Consider the following 19388-nt stretch of genomic DNA (forward strand, 5'->3'; position numbering starts at 1 on the left):
CCTCTCATGAAGGCAAATCACAGGACTATTTTATTGTCCACACAGTTATATTTACACCTGACAGCATGAGCTAAGCAAGATGTATTCAGGCTGAGGTAACACTGCCCTTTACAGCTGATTCATGGTTTCCCAAACCTGATCGCAATATTTGTTCCTCTTCCAAGCAGTCCACTGTTACTATTGCTCTCTCCGGGCTGCTCTGGACATCATAACAAAGTTATTATTAGAGAAAAAATGAATCAGTGTGAGCGCACGCTCCTTCCCCTCTCCTTTGCAGGGATGCAGCCAGAACTAGACTGAGCTGAGGACACTCTGCATCAGTGAGAGGGTTGCTCCAGCTTATATCAGTCGGAGCAGCGGTGCAGAGAGACTCCTTCCCCTTGCCAAACCAGCCCCTCGTGCTTTGGCTGGCCCCGCTTTGCCTCTCAACCTGCCCCCAGCTTTCTCCTGAACCCAGGTTGCAGCCTCAGTTACTGTAAGGGCACTCAAAACTAACGGCAAGGTAGCATAGAGTTTGGGTAGGGATGATAAGCTAGCACAGAGGGCACTGTACATTCCCAAAGGCATTGGAACAAAGCAGGCAGCGTAACAGATCAGGAAGAACCATCTGGGGAAAGCAGACACCTCCCCAAAAAAGGGGTGTGGGGCTAGAGGAGGGAGTCAAACCCAAAGGAGCCCAGATGTAAACGGAGGCAAGAGCTGAGAACTTGGAAGTGGTCTTGTGCTAAAGAAACCTTTCAGCAGGGGGATGGAGAAGCAGGCAGTCATGAGTGCTTTTTTGTTAGTTTTGGGGTGATTTTTGAAAAATACTGTGATAGAGGGAACCCTGAATATGCAAGGATGCAAAGCTCTCCAATATCACACTGACTCTCGGCATAAAGAGCCAAAGCGAGTCCAATGCCCTCCTGGGGAATCTCCCCACAGGCAGCACTTGGGGATAGTCTCAGAAATGGCACGGTTGGTTCTGCTCCCCCCATCAGCAAACCTTGCCACCCACAGCTCTAGCGAAGACTCGCAGTACAGACCTACCTCTCAGCTTTCCCTGCCCACCCTGGAGCCAGCACTGCCCAGCTGAAGGCAGGCAATGGGCCGATATAGGGGAAAACCAGTTTTCCTCGCCGCAATAGCTACTGGCTGCTGAGGTCCCAGTATGGGAGACTCCAGCTTTGGGACTACCCCCAGAATTACCCTGTTGCACCCACTTCCTTTGCAGAAGGGTTTTACTCCCAGTCATTCGAGAACTTGGCCCACAGGGAATAAGCACAAGATTAAACACAAAACTTCCTGAGAACTAGTTTCAAGGGAGTAAAAAAATTAAGCAAGTAAGAGTGGGAAAGGAGGGATCGAAGTTAAACCAGGACTGCCACCAGCCTTCAGACCAGAGCTAGCAACTGAGCGGTCGGGGCCATTTGCTCAATTCTTTGGTCTGCCTTGTTAATTGCAACTGTCCTAACTCCTTTTTGCCTCCCATCTGCCCTGCTGCAACAGGGACGTTTGTTTTAGTGGCTCTAAACAGGGCATTAGTGCTTGCCATTTGCTTAAAACCCTCTTTCTGCAGCACTCTTGAGCACCATTTTTCCTCCAGCCTGCTGTGTTCTCCAGTGCAACACAACACCACGGTACGAGAATGACCCCGCAAAGCTGATAAAATATTTAAGACGCGTGTTCTGATTGTGTTAGGTAAGCAAATACCACAAGAGCCCGACCATTAGTGAACCTGATCAGCCCATTCCCCCAGGACTTGCCGGCAGAGCAAGCCAGAGCAGCCTGAACTAGAAGCAATGGGGCAGCCACCTTTCCCGAAAGAGAGGGGAGCTTGAAGGTGTATTTTGCAGAGGCTCGAGGAATTTGCAACCTGTGTGCCCCACTCTAAAAGCAAATTATATATAGATTTTGATATATTGATAGATATATAGATGATATAGATATAAATATAGATATAGATATAGATATAGATATAGATATAGATATAGATATAGATATAGATACAGATATAGAGAGCTAGAGATAGAGATAGATACAGAGATAGAGATAGAGATAGAGATAGAGATAGAGATAGAGATAGAGATAGAGATAGAGATAGAGATAGAGATAGAGATAGGCAGACAGATTATATAGATACATACAGATGATATAGATGATATAGATACATAGATGCACATGGTATTGATGTGTGCATGTGTGCGTGCGTATGAGTATATACAGCAGGTCAGCAGGTGTTTTCACAGGGCATTGCATTCTGCTGACAGCAAGTCAAGTAAAAAGAAAGAAAAATACTTGACATAACTGGCCAGTTCATGTAGGAAATTGAGTCAATAAAAAATAAATAAAGGCAGAAACAGGTTAGTTTAAATCTGGGGCCCTCTGGATTATAATGGATCATGTGAGAAGACAGGCGGCTTTGTATGGAAGGATTCTATATCCTCCTTGCGATTTCTCTTTTGTTTCACTAATCATTTTCATTCTGTGTTATAAGGCGGCTGAGCCAATTCCAGCTTAGTAAAAGTTTTTCTTAGCTTCAAGAAGCTGTGGTGCAAAGACAACACGTAGCCATGGATGAGAAAAAGGAACCGTCTGCAGCGGGACATGGCCGTGGACTCTGGCTACGCAGGATTGTGTTTGGTATTACAACACCGGCCGTTGTTTTGGCTTGGGTTTTTTGTTGTCGGCGTTTTGCTGTAGCTATTCCTTGCACTTTGATCTAGAAGTTAAATTGTCAGAATTAAAGCCAGGCAGTTTTCACAAGCTGAAGAGGGAGTATGAGGGAGCAGTATCTTTGCTTTTGTCCTGCTGCAACAGTGGCTTGCCTTTAGAGGCAAAGTTTTTATCATTCAGCTGGAGTATGTGCAAGCTGCACTGACTGGCAGCCCCTTTGCCCCTAATTCCCGCAACCCAAAGCTCATCCCCTAAAATAGCGGAGGGACTATTAGCCCTCCGCGAAGGTGTTCCTGCTGCCTCTTTGTGCTAGTACTCCGTGGGACGAGGTCGAGGGCCTGCAGGGACACCCACAGCCCCACATTTCCACAGCGATACAGGGTGGTAGCATCCCGGCCACGCTGGCAGCGAGGTTTGCAGGGGTCCCGCTGGGCTGACTCGCTCGGCTCCGGCACTGCAGGTGACTCCTGCCACCACACTGAAAGGGCTGAGCTAAATCAAGGTGCCGTCCTTCGCCTGACTGTACCTCAAGCCAATCTGACTGACTAAAACCAGGGGAAAACACAGCAGAAGGTATTTATCACGTTGCCAGCTTTGCAAACCGGTGTGGCAAACCAAGCAGCTCGCTGTGTGCGGAGCTCCGGGAGGGCAGGCAGGAGCCGCGGTGGGTGGGCAGGGAGCGAGCAGAGCACGGGGAAGGCGGTGGGCTGGAGACGGCCAAGATGTTTGTGAGTTGCCGCGTGGTGAAGCCGTACCCCCGGGCTGTGCCCCGGGCACTAGATGGAAACTGGAGTGAGACGGCGTCCACGCTCATGCCGTCAGTGGTGGTAGTGCTGCCCCGTTGTCCCTGGGAGGTTTACCCACCTGAGTGCACTTCTGGTGCTGACCCACCAGCAAGGCTTCACCCAGAGATGTGCTGCCCCTCCAAAGCCCACGAAGCCAAAAGTAGCTTTAAAACATGACCTGCTCTCTGCCTTCAAAGAGTCAGCAAACCTCACTCTGCAGGTAGAGGGAAAACAATGCTTCTGATTAAAACAATGTATTTTTTTTCTTCTTTTTACAGTTGCTTTCCAGAGCAGAACCCACATTTTTAATCGCTTAGGACGAGCTTCAGGTGTATCTTCATGAGGGCAATTTCCTCTGCCATGTTATGCCGTGTGTCACTCAAGGAGAATTGTAAAAAGTCCTTTTTGCAGCAGCAAACCCAGGTACCATTTTGATGCCTCTCACAAAAACGTTTCTCCGTCCCTTGCAAGCCCCGGCCAAGTGCAGGGAGCACGTGGGGCTGAGCCCTGCCGAGGGACGGTGCCGCAGGAGGAAGCGGGACACCCAGCAGGGTGTCCCTGGCACTCACAGCTCGTTTCTGGGATGGGACAAGAAAAAGGCCCATTTTTCCCAATCGGAAAGGAAGCCTCCTCGGCTTGCCGAAGCCACGGAAGATGTCAGGAGCAAGGCAGTCCCTTTTCCAGGAAAGCTCTGCTCCTAACATGGTATGAGAGCAGTAGGATCCCACCAGTACTGCAAAGCGGAGCTCCGGCAGCCGCTGCTGGGCTAATCGGAGCCAGCAGCTGGGAGAGGAAGCCAAGGACAGCTTTTAAATGCACGCAGCGGAGAGAGGAATGAAAAATATTAATTTTAAATGGATCGATGCTGGCCTTGGAACTAGGCAGGCAAACATCCAAGCCTGTCAGGAGGGAGTAATGAGGGCTTTTAAATTAGATCTGATCACCTATCTGTGGCTGTACAGAGTATTTGCTGTGTATCCCCCATACCTTCGGGAGAACCCCAGACACGTAAGGTTACAAGCGTGCTGTCTGTCTACGGGCTCTTTCATCAGAGAGTTTCAAGTGCTTCTCAAGCTTTAATTTAGTGCCTTAATTACCCAGGGATTTAGGTAAATATAATTGTCTTCATTTTTCCCAGCAGCACACAGAGAGGAACAGACTGACAGAGAAACCAGAAAACGTGAGCTCAGCCCCCCCTTTCCTGCTCTTGCCAACAGCCCGTACATCAGGGCCCGCCAGGAGACTTCAGGCAGGCGAAGCTTTACCTGCTGAAGGCATATGCATGCAGTCCTCTCTAGAAAGCGTAATCCTTGCCCTCAAGGAGAAATGAGCTGTTTTGCTTTCCATTTGTCTTCTTCAAAGCTCTGGCCAAGCTCGTCCTCATTAGGAGGCCATTAAAACACCAATGTTCTCCACATTACGATTTCCTCTTGGATTAGATGGGAAGATTTTTATACGCTGTGAAAAGATTCTCTGGTTCTGACATCTCTTTTTTTATTTGCCCAGACCAAAAACTTGCGAGTAACAGGAATGGGAAACCGTATCTGCGTTCAAATAAAACGCCACAATCATCCACAGAGGCGAGGGGAAAGCCCTGCAGTCTCATTAGCCAAACTTGCACATGGTTATAATCAAACGGGTGGGAGGGAGACATTCCCTTGGCCACGGATACCACCGATTTTTTCCTTAGGTTCCAATTCTGTAACTCTTATTCATCCGAAGATAAACGGGCTTTTCAGGCGGGGAAAGAGGGCTTTGGGACCGGGCTCTAAGGCTTTTCATGTATTCAGTTGTCACTTGCCTTTTACATTCAAATTCTGATGGGTCAGACTTCCTAGACGGTGTCTTTCAACACCTAATAACTCACCCGGCAAGCTCCAGTGCTAATACAGACGTCTTCTTATCAAGCTTGAAACAGCGTTTTTGGGGGGATTATTTTACAGACACTTTTTGCTGCTCTCTCCCTCTACATTTATACTGACTCCTTCACAAGGATTATTTATGTGGCATTTCTTTCCCATTACACAGTTAAAAACATCACCTGTTTTAGCAGGAGATTTCGGGGTGAGTGCAGAAATATTTTGAGGAATTTGGTCATCGCCATTTGCTAATGGAAAATCTAGTAACTGAAGTGGGTTTTTTTTAAAACCACAATAAATTTTATATTTGTTACTGCTGGATTCCCATTAAATGCATTAATTACAGGAATGTTTAATGAAGCAAATAAAAAAAAAAGCCATTATGTATAGAGCACTGTGAAAAACAAGGTATTCAGCAGAGTGTGCTCTTATGTACTCTTAATAAAAGACCTTACCTTAAGGTAAAAACCCAATAAAATATGCCATAATGTGCTATGGGACCCACCGTTGATTTACAATGCATTACTCCTTTAGCAGTAAGCAACTTTTGCACAATACACAGCAAGCTTTTATATATTTATATATAAGACCTTTTTTTTTCTAACAAAGATTTATTGAATTTCCCCAGAGCATATTAATTTTCTAAAAAGTTCTTTGTTTTGCTCTACTATATTAGTTGTAATAAAGGCAACAATCTCCTTCCTGATTGACACTTGCGATATTAAAATTACAAAAAATGAGAGTCAATATCACAATACTTTATATAGAAATATTACTCTCTGCGCTCTATAAGACTAAATGCAAACAGAGTTTTGCTAATATCTGGCATTTTGCAAAACTATAGCGCGTTGGGCGAGGTCTGGAAATACATGGTGAAATTATCGTAAAGTCCCAGTTTCTAATTCCTCCAAGGAACTATAAATGAGTAACTTTTAAAGTAAGTTCATACACCTTCTGTTCCCCCAAATTTAAATGATGAATATGTAAAACCCGTACCAGCAAGTTCAATCTAACCGCCGAGAAAGTTAAATTATGCATAACATGGTGAACATGGGTTGAAATCCTTGAAGAAATAAAGGAGGATTCCCTGAAACGCACTTGCCAGTCCTCCGCGTGTCATCAAAGACTGTTTTTTCAAGCACGATGTAATGTCTCATGATATAATGGAACAGCTCTCGGTGTTCCCTATTAGTCACACTGATTATTATAGTTGGCACGGGGTCCTCTCCACGTTCGTTCCTCAGAGGTATGTTTGCTCTCCGCTTCCCATTCACTCCACTATAAAATCCCCTGGTTTTAAAAGGGCCCCCTTCCGCCTCAGCTTCACCTGTAATAACGGGAGGGGAACGTGCAAGACCCTCGTCCTGCAAATGCACACACACACACATGCAGAGGGACCGTCCCACTGAAGTTCTCAGCGGTTTACCCCCTTATGCACGTAAATACACGCAGAACTGTGGCCTACAAGTAGAATAAGTGCAAGAGACTTTGAGGAAAACAATGCCTCTCCGCTTGCCTTGGTCATCTGAGAAAGGTCTGCTTTGCAGAGAGCAAGTGTCCCCCATGTTCACGTGGCAGCAGAGCGAGGAGACATCTCTTTCGACTGCAGAGGCCGAGGCTGGCCGAGGCACGGGGAGACGTGTGTGCAAAGGGCCGCTGAGGGCACGGCAGCGTGTAAGAAATCTGCGTCACCACCCGCACCACAGTGACTGGATTTCTGCATTTTAGTTTCTGCTGGTGCTTTCTGGGGTGTGAAAAAGCAACGGCTCCTCCCACGACTGGCCAAATGCATTTTGTTTGTGCGAAGAAGATCAGGGTCCATACACAAAATCAGGTTTACATTAATGGTTACCAGAGCTTTTCAGCACCTCCCCGTCAACTACAGCAATGTGAAACAAGCCAACTTCTCATTTATATAGGCCAGAAGCAGGGGAAGGGAGGGGAAGGGAAGGGAAGGGAAGGGAAGGGAAGGGAAGGGAAGGGAAGGGAAGGGAAGGGAAGGGAAGGGAAGGGAAGGGAAGGGAAGGGAAGGGAAGGGAAGGGAAGGGAAGGGAAGGGAAGGGAAGGGAAGGGAAGGGAAGGGAAGGGAACCCAAGAAATGTCTGCTTTGCAGACAGCAAGTGTCCCTCATGTTTGTACATCTTTGGGGCAGCAGAGCGGGGAAGAGTCATTTCTCTGCCTTCCACACTTCTTCCAGCTTCCCCATAGACACTGCAAAGGCCTTTGCCACCTGCTCCCACACCTTCAGCCTGACGGTGAGGGTGAGCATTACGAGGCCCCGCTCGCTTGCTCCCTCACCTGCCGCCATCCCCAGCCCCGCGGGGCACAAGCCCCGCTCCCACCCGGGCCTACCGGGCAGGTGCCCGAGGACAAACCCGGAGAGGCCCCACGTTTTGCAAGGGCTCCGGCAGATGCGTTTGCTCGGCCACGCAGCCCAAACACCGCCGACCGGCCCAGCCACGGCCGGGGGCCAGGCTGCGGCCGTTACAGACCGGGCACCTCCCCGGGCCGGGGCGGCCGCAACGCTACTCGCCGGCGGCGACGGGGCCAAACCCGCGCTAACCGGGACCGGCCGCGGCCAGCTGCGGCACGGCGGGGCGAGCGTCGCTGGGCACAACGGGACGCGGTGGTGGTGCGGTACGGCTCGGCTCGGCTGGGCTCGGCTGGACTCGGCTCGGCTCGCTTGGCTCGGCTGGGCTCGGCTCAGCTGGGCTCGGCTGGACTCGGCTCGGCCCGCTTGGCTCGGCTGGACTCGGCTCGGCTCGCTTGGCTCGGCTGGGCTCGGCTCGGCTGGGCTGGCGCGGTGCGTTCCCAGTCCGGCCGTGCCCCCCTGTGGCGCGGCCGGGAAGCTCAGGCGGCCGCCGCCGCTTGTCGCCGGGCAGCCCGGCTGCGGCGGCGGCTCTGGGGCGGGGGCCCGGCTCGCCCGGCCCGGCAATTCAGGACCAGCGTGGGGTGATGGCTGGTGCCGGTGTCAGCCCTCGGTGCGGGTCGCTCTCAAAAGCGGTGGTGCTGTTTTTTCCTTCCTGCCCTCACACGGGTGGCTACAGGGCCAACTGTCCCCGTGAGCTGATCTGATTGAAAACTCACCCATCAAACCCCGGCAAAATCAAAATTACCACCGAAAGGTCTGGAATTGTTTCCTGCCCGTGTCAGCCAACGCCGTGGCTGCACGGTCACTAGGTCTCACACAAGGAAGAGGCAGTGCAATACTTTTTTTGCAGGAACAGGGAACAGGGTTCATGAGTTTGGTGGCAACCCCACAGGACATCAGGTTAGCAGCAATGGGGAAATGCTGCCCTGATGCACGCAGCGGCTGTCTTTTCTCAGGGTCACTTTTTAATCTGGGGGAGGGCACCGAAGAACACCATGGGTTCAATGGGCTGGCATGGCACTCTTCCTGCAATGCTACCCGAAGAGAAGGGAAGGGGATTGCCCTTGCGATTTCTTCCCTTTCCTATTTCAGACCTGACAATTTTCACTGGCCTCTCATGTACCTTACTACGCACCTGAAATTGCCATCTACTTCTATTTTTCAGCAAGAAACCAACTGTGAAGATGCAGCTGTAGGACTGTGAATGAAGAATTCCAGCCAAAGAATGAAAAAACCAAGGGAATTACAAGAGTTGTCGTCATAAGTAGCATCCTTGCTCTTTTTAATTTATATATATCTCTCAGCTGCTTTCTGTGGACTGTGCTATTTCTGTTATCAACTTCAACCGTTATAGAAATGACAAATTGAAAATTTGACAAGAAAATGCTCAGTTGGAGTAAAGCTCCAGAGCTTATAAAGAGCATACACAGCCATGTGCTGTGAATAATGCATCTCTCTCTTCTGTACAGCAAGGGCAGTCTTCAGCTTTCTGAAGCTTTTCCTCTTAAAATGCTAATCCTGAAAGAAATCAAAGAAGCAGCATGGAGCTCCCTATAGAGGGGCCAGCACAGCCTGCAGAGGGACTCTGTTCATTGGGCGCAAATGGCAGCGGTTTGGTAGCAGGGGATGACCGGTGTGGAAGGAGGCCATGAAGAGTCAAGTGCCAAGCACAGCCATCTCTGAAACACGTGAAAACACCTCATTACCTGCCACAACTTCTGCCCATCTGAGGAGCACATGGTGCCCTGACTCAGACATATTTAAGAAGGCAAGTAGCAGCCTTCAGGGACAAGTGATGCTCTTGGAGAGATGGGGCTGGAGATGCTGTGGAAGAGGCAGCTGGACAGAGAGGGGCTCTTGGCTGGAGACGCTCCCTGCCATAGAGGGGGACAACTCTGAGGGACCATGGCCTGTTGGAAAGCCACACTGGGGCAGGGACACCCCTGAGGGACTATGGCCAACGATGACCCAAGTAAGAGGCAAAGAGCAGCAGAGGGAAACAAGCAAAAACATGCAGAAGCTGAAAGAAACCAAGACACCCACCATAGCAGACAGAAACCAGTTGCCTCACCAAAGGGATTGGGACAGACTGAGTGTAACCTGCCTGGGAAATCAGAGAAGCTGAGATGAGGCAGGGCTAGGAGAGGTGTTTGACCTAAGCTGAGCATTGGGAAGCAGGAGGAAAGCTGTTTATGTCAGTATTTAATTGCTGGTGCTTTGGTTTTTTTTCAGTACCCGAATCAGTAATCAGAAATTTACATTATATGGCAATAAATAATGAAGTAAAAATTCCACAAATTGAGGCTTTTCTGCCTGTGACACCCTGAGCACATTATGTTGGCTGACATGAGTAAAGAGGCCATAACCCCTTATTACCCATACCTTATTACCGTAAACCTACCCCAGTACAACATACTCTGCACTCACCATCTTGAAAACTACATTAGTCATTGCAAAAGTTACTTATGCATTTCCAATGATATAATTAATCTTTGGACCTATATCTTATGGCAATCTGGCAAATTATCATTTAGGTTATTGACGCTTGAGAAGAAATCCAAATCTTTTGGTCACATGGGACTTCTCAAAGAAGCCAGATAGGTTTTGTATAAAAATATTTGTAAGTTTTCAGGCCGTGTGCGAAGATTTCAGTCCAAAGGAGTGCTCATGCATTTTAGGGAAAACCACTAAAACAAGGGGTTTAGAAAGTAAGAGAAATCTCAAATATCTGAATAAAACTCTGAGTTGCACACATCTTACAGTTAAAACGTTGTAAGTAAATAAGAGAGAAAAATATTGTTATTATTCACTGGTAAATTGGTTTTCTCCATTTTGCTGTGTGTTCCAGCAACTCCCTTTTATTGAAGAGATCCTTAAGAACACGGCGCAGCTATTCTTCTTAATGCCGTTGTTTAGAATGAATGTCTGAAGTGGACAAACCAAATAAAGCAGCCCTGTGAATCATGCTACTGAAAGTGGGTTTTGCTGGAAAGTACTTCTAAAAAACAATCATTATGTTAAAACCAAAGCTGAAACCCTCCTTCTTCATACTGATACTCCAATACAGTACAAAAGCTACCTGTGCACGTACTGATTTTTATGCCTGTGCCTAACTTTTAGTACCATGGGAGTATTTGTGGTAGCGCAGATAAGGACAAGCATGAGTGTTTGCAGAAACCGAGCTTATCTCCAGCCCGTATTAGCAGGATTCAGGGTACTCGAGCAGACACATTCTGCTTTCTCTCAGGAGCCACAGGGTGAGTAGCCTCCAAGTTTCAGATCTCCTTTTCCACTCTAACTTTAAAGTTAAAACTTCAAAAGTCTGCAGTAAGAACCTTCAGGGATTAATGTAATTCATTCTTTCCTGTCCAAGTTTTACATTGTGAGGTTATTACGTTGCTCACCACAACTGCAAGCTCTTGGCCAGAGACAACTGTTTCAGTTTATTTTAACAGGGTGTTTACCTTATTAAAGTAATAACAAAGAAGGATGATTGCATTAATTACTACATCAAACTAGCTGCCATGGCACTCCCCCGCCAACCCTCAAATCAATTAGTTGCATCTGTAAGTCGAGTGATTGAAGGGGTTTTTATTATTATTCCTTTTCCCCTCGTTTTTTTTTTTAAATCCATTTTGCCATTAATAGCGTCTCTTCCAGTGAAAGCTATTGTTCTTCACTGAGAGGATGGGAAGATTTAGATGGTCTCCTAACATGTGGTAAGAGGTTCGAGGCTTGATTCATGGTTATTCAGAACCTTCTGAAGTGATATATACCCCACAAAGTGATTTTAAAATGCTACTATTTTCAACTGATAGCAGTTTAAACTTGCCTTCCCCTGGTGTAATTGGTTACAGTGGTGCCAAAAAGCGGTAAACCTTTGGGGTTGTCATATCTCTATGGATGAGTGGCATTACTGGTGTCACATTAATATAAATCCAGCATGAAGAACATGAGCAAAAATAGCTACATTTCTTGGTTTTATGTTTAGATCTAGTTTCCTAAGGAAACTATGGTTATGCCCTGTATGCAGGGGAGTGAGCGTACATCTTTATGTACCTCCTAATAACTTTTGAATCCATCGGACGATTTCAAAAAGTCAGATGGGCAGCAGCCACAAAGCTCCAACCGGTTTCATGAAAGGAAAGGGCTGGATAAAGGAGAGAGAGAACACTCGCGGCACGGGCGAGGGAGGAGGCGAAGGCGTGAGCACAGTCCTCCCCATCCACACGAGAGGCACAAAGCCACGGTTCCACCACTCCCCGGCCAGCGTGGACTGAGCATGTAGTCTGGTAGGTTTGGAGACACCGACTCTTTGCTTCCCCCCCACAGACGGTTGCAGATGAGCACCCAGGGTGTTTCTTTGCCCCTGAGACTCTGAAGGAATATGTGCAATCACGATTTTTTAGGAGCAGGAGTTAATTTTTACATCAGAGAGAGAAGGAGCGCCTCTTCATTGGAAGCTGCCTGCAGAGACGGCAGCAGGCACAGTGCAGCCTCCTGTGTCTCTGACAGGGATAAGCAGCAAGTCCCTGGGCATTTTTAGCAGTATCCTACAGCTGCCAGTTGCAGCTATAAGGTAGAAGGATGACAATGGGGCTGGCTGCTGCTTCCCAGTTCTAATTTTATCTAAACCAGATCATGAGCAGTTCAAAAAAAAGCCTTGGGGCTGCTCTAAGCTAAACCAGCTGTTTATCAAGAGCTCACAAGGGCAGGGGACAGCAATACTATTCCTGTCATCTCCTGTCTTCAGTGTTCTGCCTGCCACCAGCTGCAGAAGCCACTGGGGCTAAAGATTTCCCAACAACGGAATGAATTGCACGGTGGGAAGATCCATCTCGTTCTGGTCCCATTGTTCTAACAGTACAAAATGTCTCAGTGCAGCAGAGAATCTGGCTCTTCGCATCTCTCCCAGCTTCTAATAGGTTTCAGCAAGAAAATGTGTGGCTTGTCCCATTTTCTTGAGACTACATAATCACAGTCAGAGACGTTCAAATGGATTTTTAGGGGGAAAAATGTTGCACATCGGACATGTCAACATAGGTTACTTGAGATGGGAATAGGGGGAAATACAGGAGAGACCTCTGCCTGTGCCATAGCGGAGATCTTCACAGCAAAATTACCGAGGCGGGGAACATAACTTTTTGATGTAAGTAACAACCTCAGCATCACCATTGCAGTCAACTAACAGGACTAGGAATTTCCCTGGTATCTCTGGGTCAAATTGTGCTAGTGGATGCTCCATTTGGCTTCCATTTCCCTCAGCTGGGCCTCACGTATGCATCTAAGAGTAGCATTTGGCCCAGAAAGAGGAATCGGCACTTCTATTATAAGCAGAAGCATTTGGTACGCCTCATGTGGGATTTCATTCCTGGGCAGAGAAGTCTGGGGAGATCAACAGGGTTCCTTTGTTGCCCAGTGATTTAAGGTGTGTTGATTTGCATGACTTCATCTTCCACCTTCCAACACTCATGAGGCTTTACTGAATTAACTGAAAGGAAAGAGAAGCAACAGAGGAGTGGGAGAATGGGACCATCCCACACGGATCGTTCATGTGTGCTGGTACTTACAACATTAGAGAATTCCTGTGTTTAGCAAGAAAAAGAAAAGAGCCCACCCACCACCGCTGCACCCTGCTGCTTATGGTATTACGCCATGCAAGTAATAGAGGGCATGTTTGTGTTTAAAAGAGTGTTTCAAAGCCAAGTGTGGTAAAGAAAATACCTAGCGTGATAATAAATCACTTAAGATGTTTGCAATCTTACAAAACAGGGATTGTTGAGAATTTTCATGTTTCATTCCACACTTTCTTTCAAAGGGATGGGAGGAGAGAAAGTTTTCAATTTGTCTTGCAGACATGTAATTTTCATGTTCATGCTATGTCTTTAATTATATCATTGAGAAGCAGTCAGCAGAATTTGCTTCCATTGCAATACCTTCTGAAATGAAGAATTATATCCCGTGCTAGTTGTAATGATAGGAGAATTTTCATCTTCATAAGAAAAAACACGTTCATGGCCAAGGCATTTAACTGGGGCTCAGGGCACATAAAGAACAATTCAAGTGCCAAAGCACCAGCACTTAATGCAATACATGCAAAGTAGCCTTTGATGCCCTGCAGTTCCAAGACACCTGCTTGAGGCTGGCAAATGTGACATAGGACTCTACAGCACATCTGCAGCCTCTGGAAAGGCAGGTGAAGGGCAGGCAGGGTGTCTAAAATGGCACTGGTCACCATTGCTTAGGCACTGGAATTGCTATGCGCTGTTGTCATAGATTCCTGCATAGGTTTGAAATTCTTCTGATTTTGGATTCAATGGGAAACACAAGAAAGCATGCATTCCTGTCTTACTTATTATATCCTACTGTGTCTCACCGTAAAGTAAGTTCTGGTATAGGCTGGGGTCTCTTCTGTAATACTATAATTCTAAAAAGTAACTATTACAGCAATGTTATTCTCAGTAATTCATCACAAATCCAAAGATTACATCTTTTAGTGCAGGCAGGTAATCTTATACAACATCAGATAATATTCACCTACTCCGATGTTTTTTTCCCCAGTACTGCATGGTACATAACACTGATGATTAAGTGACCAACAGGTGTTTATTTAAAGGCTGCAAGAGCATAAACCTTTGAAAGTATGGATGAACAGCAGATTGACCAAAGCAAAGGCTGAAATTGAGCTGGGATGTATTTGATGACATTAACATGCACTCTGAGAAGATGAATGTATTGAAGAGCTTATGAAAGAATATTGAGACATGGAAAGACAGGTACCAGAAGCTGATGGCAGGGCAAGCGTTAGAGTGATGGTGGTTGGAGAGAATACAAGTCGATGTAAACTTGGAGAGGAAATAGCATCTCTGTGAAGAACTAGATAGCAAGTACACTGGACAGAGTATGTTTACATTGTAGTGACTCTAGAGTAGACATACATGAGCAAGAGATGCATAGAAACGATGCCATAGTGTTTATTGACTTCTCCTTTTATCTTACTGACAACATGAAGATTCATCAGGAGTTAGCTGCATGTATGAAATCCAGAGCAAAGTCAGGGAATTAAAGGATGCTTGAAGGCATAAAGATAAATTCAGGAGCATTGGCTTCATCTAAGTCACCTTATGAAACCAGTATGTTCCAATTGACAACAGTCATTCACCTTCACTGTGATCTGAGGAAAAAAAAGTCTCTGCACTTTTCTACAGTTGAGAATTTAGTGAAATAGTTACTCCAGAATAACTGTCCTTAGCAGTAGTTACCCAAAGTGAACTGAGTTGAAATCAGAATTGTACAGAATAAGACTGTCCATGCATGGACTTATAGCAAAATAACAATTCTGGAATAGAATATCATGGAGAAACCCAAGATTAATCAAACCTATGGCCTTGCAAAGAAAATAAAAAGAACTTTAAACAAAATCTATTGGGGCAGTGCTTCAAAGGTTTCCCTCAGCTTCTTTGGTTTTGGCCTAGGACTTACATTTCAACTAGAGCTTTACTGCTTCTGGAAGGTTGCAAAGAAGAGTACTCAATTTTACAAAATCATGGAAATTAGAGCTCCTTTGGCAGCCCAGTGTGGTACTGTTCCCCATGGTCTCATTTGGAGGAGAACTGCCCAAAGGCCAAACTGTACCCGTGACTGGGAGCACACACACTTCTCACGATGTCAATAGAAATTCCATACAGAGACCTAGGTAGTAAATCGCACTGCATACTTTCTGCAAAAATTGGTGGTGAGGAGAAACATAGGAGATTTTGCAGGAGCTTGTGCTTTGTGAGAATGATTGATATCATCATGCATAAAGTATTGAATATTTAAATGGGCTGGGGAATCTCATCTGCTGATTACTTGATGTTAAAATATGTCATTTCAGAACTCAGAATACCCTTTCAAAGAATTTTCTTAACTTTCTCACTCTCTCTGGAGTCATTAATTATACAGTTTTGAGAATCAGTCAAGGGACATACTCAGTTTTTTTCTCCAATAGGCAGAGAAATCCAGTTCAAAGTATTCTACCTAGTCTCTCAGCAAATTAACAGACTGGCATATGTGCTTCCTTGACTAACACTTTTCACCTGTGACAACTGCAGGCAATTATTTTGCCCAAGCGAAACTGATTCTGGGCATTCTCAATGAGAAAACCTTTCTTTCCAGGTTCAATAACATTTGGTATATGTTTCACCCTTGGAACTTAGATCTTTCATTAAAAAGTTGTATGGCAGTAAGAGCTGACTCTTTGCATTTGAATATTGGTCTCCAAAGAGACAGCGATAGTGGGAGGAAGAGTGCCAATGTTATTCTTTAAAGATGAGGTAAGTTACATCCTGCCCAAACTTAAGAGAGAAATTAGTTTGTGACAGTTATTTTTATTATGACAGGGAGGCTTGCAATGGTTGAAAAAAAGCAGCTGCACCAAGAGATTTTTTTTTTTAGGATAAAGCTTGGTAAAAAGTTGAGTAATTCTCCTGTTTCAGGTACAACTGGCTACAAATTGACCCTGAAATCTAAAGGCCAACAGAGCTTTGCCAAAACCCACTATTTTAAAACCACTGATTGCTGCCCCAGTGTTTACAGAAATCCCATCAGAGCAACATCAAATGAAAGATCATGTTTTTCAGGTTAGACGTTTGTAAAAATGTATTCTCCTTTGCAAACATCATTAAAAAATGACAAAGAGAAAGCCACAGGTTCAAAACTCAAACCGAAGTGAGGCCTCTCTGGCCATTGTGGTCATAAGGCACTCGGAAGACCATGTTGGTAATGTCTCCCTTCCAGTGTCACTCTTTGCAGACTGACACCAGCATGTGCGTTGCTGTACCTGATGCTGATGCCACGCCTCATGTCCCAGTGAGTTTTCCTGTTTGGGCTCAGTTCTAGTTTCTGAGCTGTACAGCCGTTTCAGCATCCCACTGTAGACTAGCTCATGTACAGTCAAAGAAATGTCAGGGCTGGTGCAAAGGAGCGCGGTAACAATGACTCCACTCAACTTTTGGTATGTCTTAAGCCATTAACCTTGCCTATTCACTTGAATGATCTGAGAAGAAATAAGAGTACACTAAGGACACAGCATAGAAAAACTAGTGCAATCATGGTATTCTGAGACTTGTTCGTAAAGCACTTTCAAATATTCAAATGAAAGATGGTGGAGGTTGGGTTATTGCTAGTAAAAATCCAAGTAACTTATTGAAGTATTCATGAGGTGAATGCAAGAGTTTACATCATTAGTCTTCTTAAAACTTTTCACAATTGAATTCTACAAATCAGCAAACAATGAAATTACTCTGTTGGTTATTGGGTGTGGTAATATTTACTTCACCACTACAAGTTGCTTTTATTGGGCATTGTTACATCAGCTAATCATTAGCAGGTCTGCCCTTAGGAAATTTTGTTTAGCAAACCAAAAATATATCTCTTTTTAATGTGAAACAGTTGACATGAAGGATTATGGATATTAGATGGCGGTTTGGATTTCGAAAGGGGCAGCTGGAATGTGAGAGGCCCCAAAGCACATATATTCCTGAGCCATCTGTTGTGCCAGCTACACAAAAGCCAAAGAGGGCCAAGAACTGCTTAAGCTTGGGAGTGCTGCCATGAATACCAAGGGAAGGACCCACAGACAGGACCCTGGCAGCCACAGACTTTAGGGCAGGGAGGAAAGAGGAGCATCTCAAGCAAACTGAGGATCTAAACTGCATCTATTTTGCTTTTCAGACTCCAGCACTCCCACCACCCACTTGCTAGAAACAATTGCAGCCTTTAGAGCAATGAGTACTTCAGAAACATTTCAGGGGCGGTGTTGGAATTCAGATGCTGGGGAGTGCTCAATAAGTTCATTTGCCCTATCTCTTATTGAGAGTCTCTGCCTTTTTTTTTTTCTTGAACAGCCAGCCTCTCTCTCTCTCCCCTGGAAAAATTCTAATACTGATGAAGACTGAGAAGTAATTTAAAAAACAAGAAATAGAAAGAAGCTCCAGCCCTTCATCCCAGGTAGAGAGGAAATCAACCCACTTTCCATAACTTTGTCAGAAACACCAGAGTTGTTTCTTTTCTTTTTGCAATAACCACTGGACTTTTTGCTCAGTTGTTTTAAAATTCTTTAAAAGCTGGATTCTATCATAAGCTTTTGAAAAGCAAGTATTAACTTCTTGAAAGGTCAAAAAGTATGATAGGATCGATGGAGCATTAATATGTAGCAAAACAGACATGCAAAATAAGTTTAAAAGCATAGCAGCACTTGATGAAAACTTCTGCTACAGCAGAAATATACAGTACTCACACCCCAGTAAGTGGAAACATATAAGAAGTGGTTACTTCAAACCCCATGTTTTCCCTTACAAGACCCAACCACTTCCTAATGCCACTGGGATTGCTCACAGGAGTAAGTAGAAATTCATACACAGTTTTCAGGATGGGAGTCCCTGGGTCAGAAGCTTCTCAGGCTTGGACTCAGCCCTTTACCCAATGCAGGAAGACTGCATGCGTTGTTATAGAAAAAAATGGTGCAAACTCTGCTTACCAAGTGCATGCTTGTTTTTTCTAAAGGTAAACTCCAGAAATGTAAGAAATTCGAATGACCAGCCTGAAATCTGAAGTTTGTTATCCTTATGAGAATTTCTGTCTAGAAAATAATAGGAAGAGGCTGTCCCACCAAAGTGCCTTGAGCGATGCTGATGGCTCTGTCCAGTTCTGCTCTGAGCCATTCCTACCAGCACCAGGTGAGAGTTCACATTATAACAGGCTGCAGGCAAAAAGAGGAGTGCAACACATCTCATCTGTATTCATTTCACATGGATGTAGAAGACTAAGTACGATGCAGGGTAAACATAAATCGCTCAGTCCAGGAAGCAAAAAGACTTGTTCAGTCTTCCTGCCCACCACACGATGCCTCTCTACAAGTCCATGGAAAGGCACCTGTTGAGGTGGTGGTCTTCTGGGATGTAAACATCACATTATTCATAACAGAAGAAAGATCACAGAGTTGTTTAAACCACTCAAAAGAGGTGACAATTTTCAATCACTGCTTAACTGAGATTTAGTCTTGAATCCTCTTTGTGAGAAAAACATATACTTCCCTCAGCCATTCTGTGACTGACTTGCAGCTTCTGGATTTCCAGGCTGGCATGTATAGCTTTGAAGAGGAGCTTTTCACTGTTCTTCTCACCTTCGACTGACCCCAAAACCAAGAAAATTAAATTCCCAGCACCATATCCTCAATTTACTCCCCAGAACAGCATGTGGTTGCAGCTCGTCTGGGCACCCAGACTTTCCAGGGTTGTTATCTTGATACAAATGGCTTATAGCAGCCATCACCTTGCAGATGGACAAGGTGGATTCAAAAGGCAGTATTTTTCCCTTCCCTGTATAATTAAGGAGGCAGCAGTTTGCTGCTGCCACCAGCTGGGATATAGTTCATCTACCCACATGGAAATCAGTAGATAAAACCACAAAAGAGAGACAGCTTGGCTCTCATGGTGTCCACTGCAGCACTGTCATTGACATCAGGGTGGCTGTGAGGTCACCTCATACCTTTGACATGAGCTAAGTACATTGCATGATACCTCTGCTCCCTATAGACAATTTGTTGCGTACGTTTCAAACTGTTGAAAAAGGACTTGATTTTCTTTAATTTGGCAAGCAAAGGAGGTGGGATTTTCAAAAGAAATTCCCCATTGCAATTAAGTAACAAAAGTCAAAAAAGGAAAAAAAACCTACAAG

This window comes from Mycteria americana, chromosome 2 (genome assembly GCF_035582795.1).
Source record: "Mycteria americana isolate JAX WOST 10 ecotype Jacksonville Zoo and Gardens chromosome 2, USCA_MyAme_1.0, whole genome shotgun sequence".
NCBI classification, from domain to species: Eukaryota; Metazoa; Chordata; class Aves; order Ciconiiformes; family Ciconiidae; genus Mycteria; species Mycteria americana.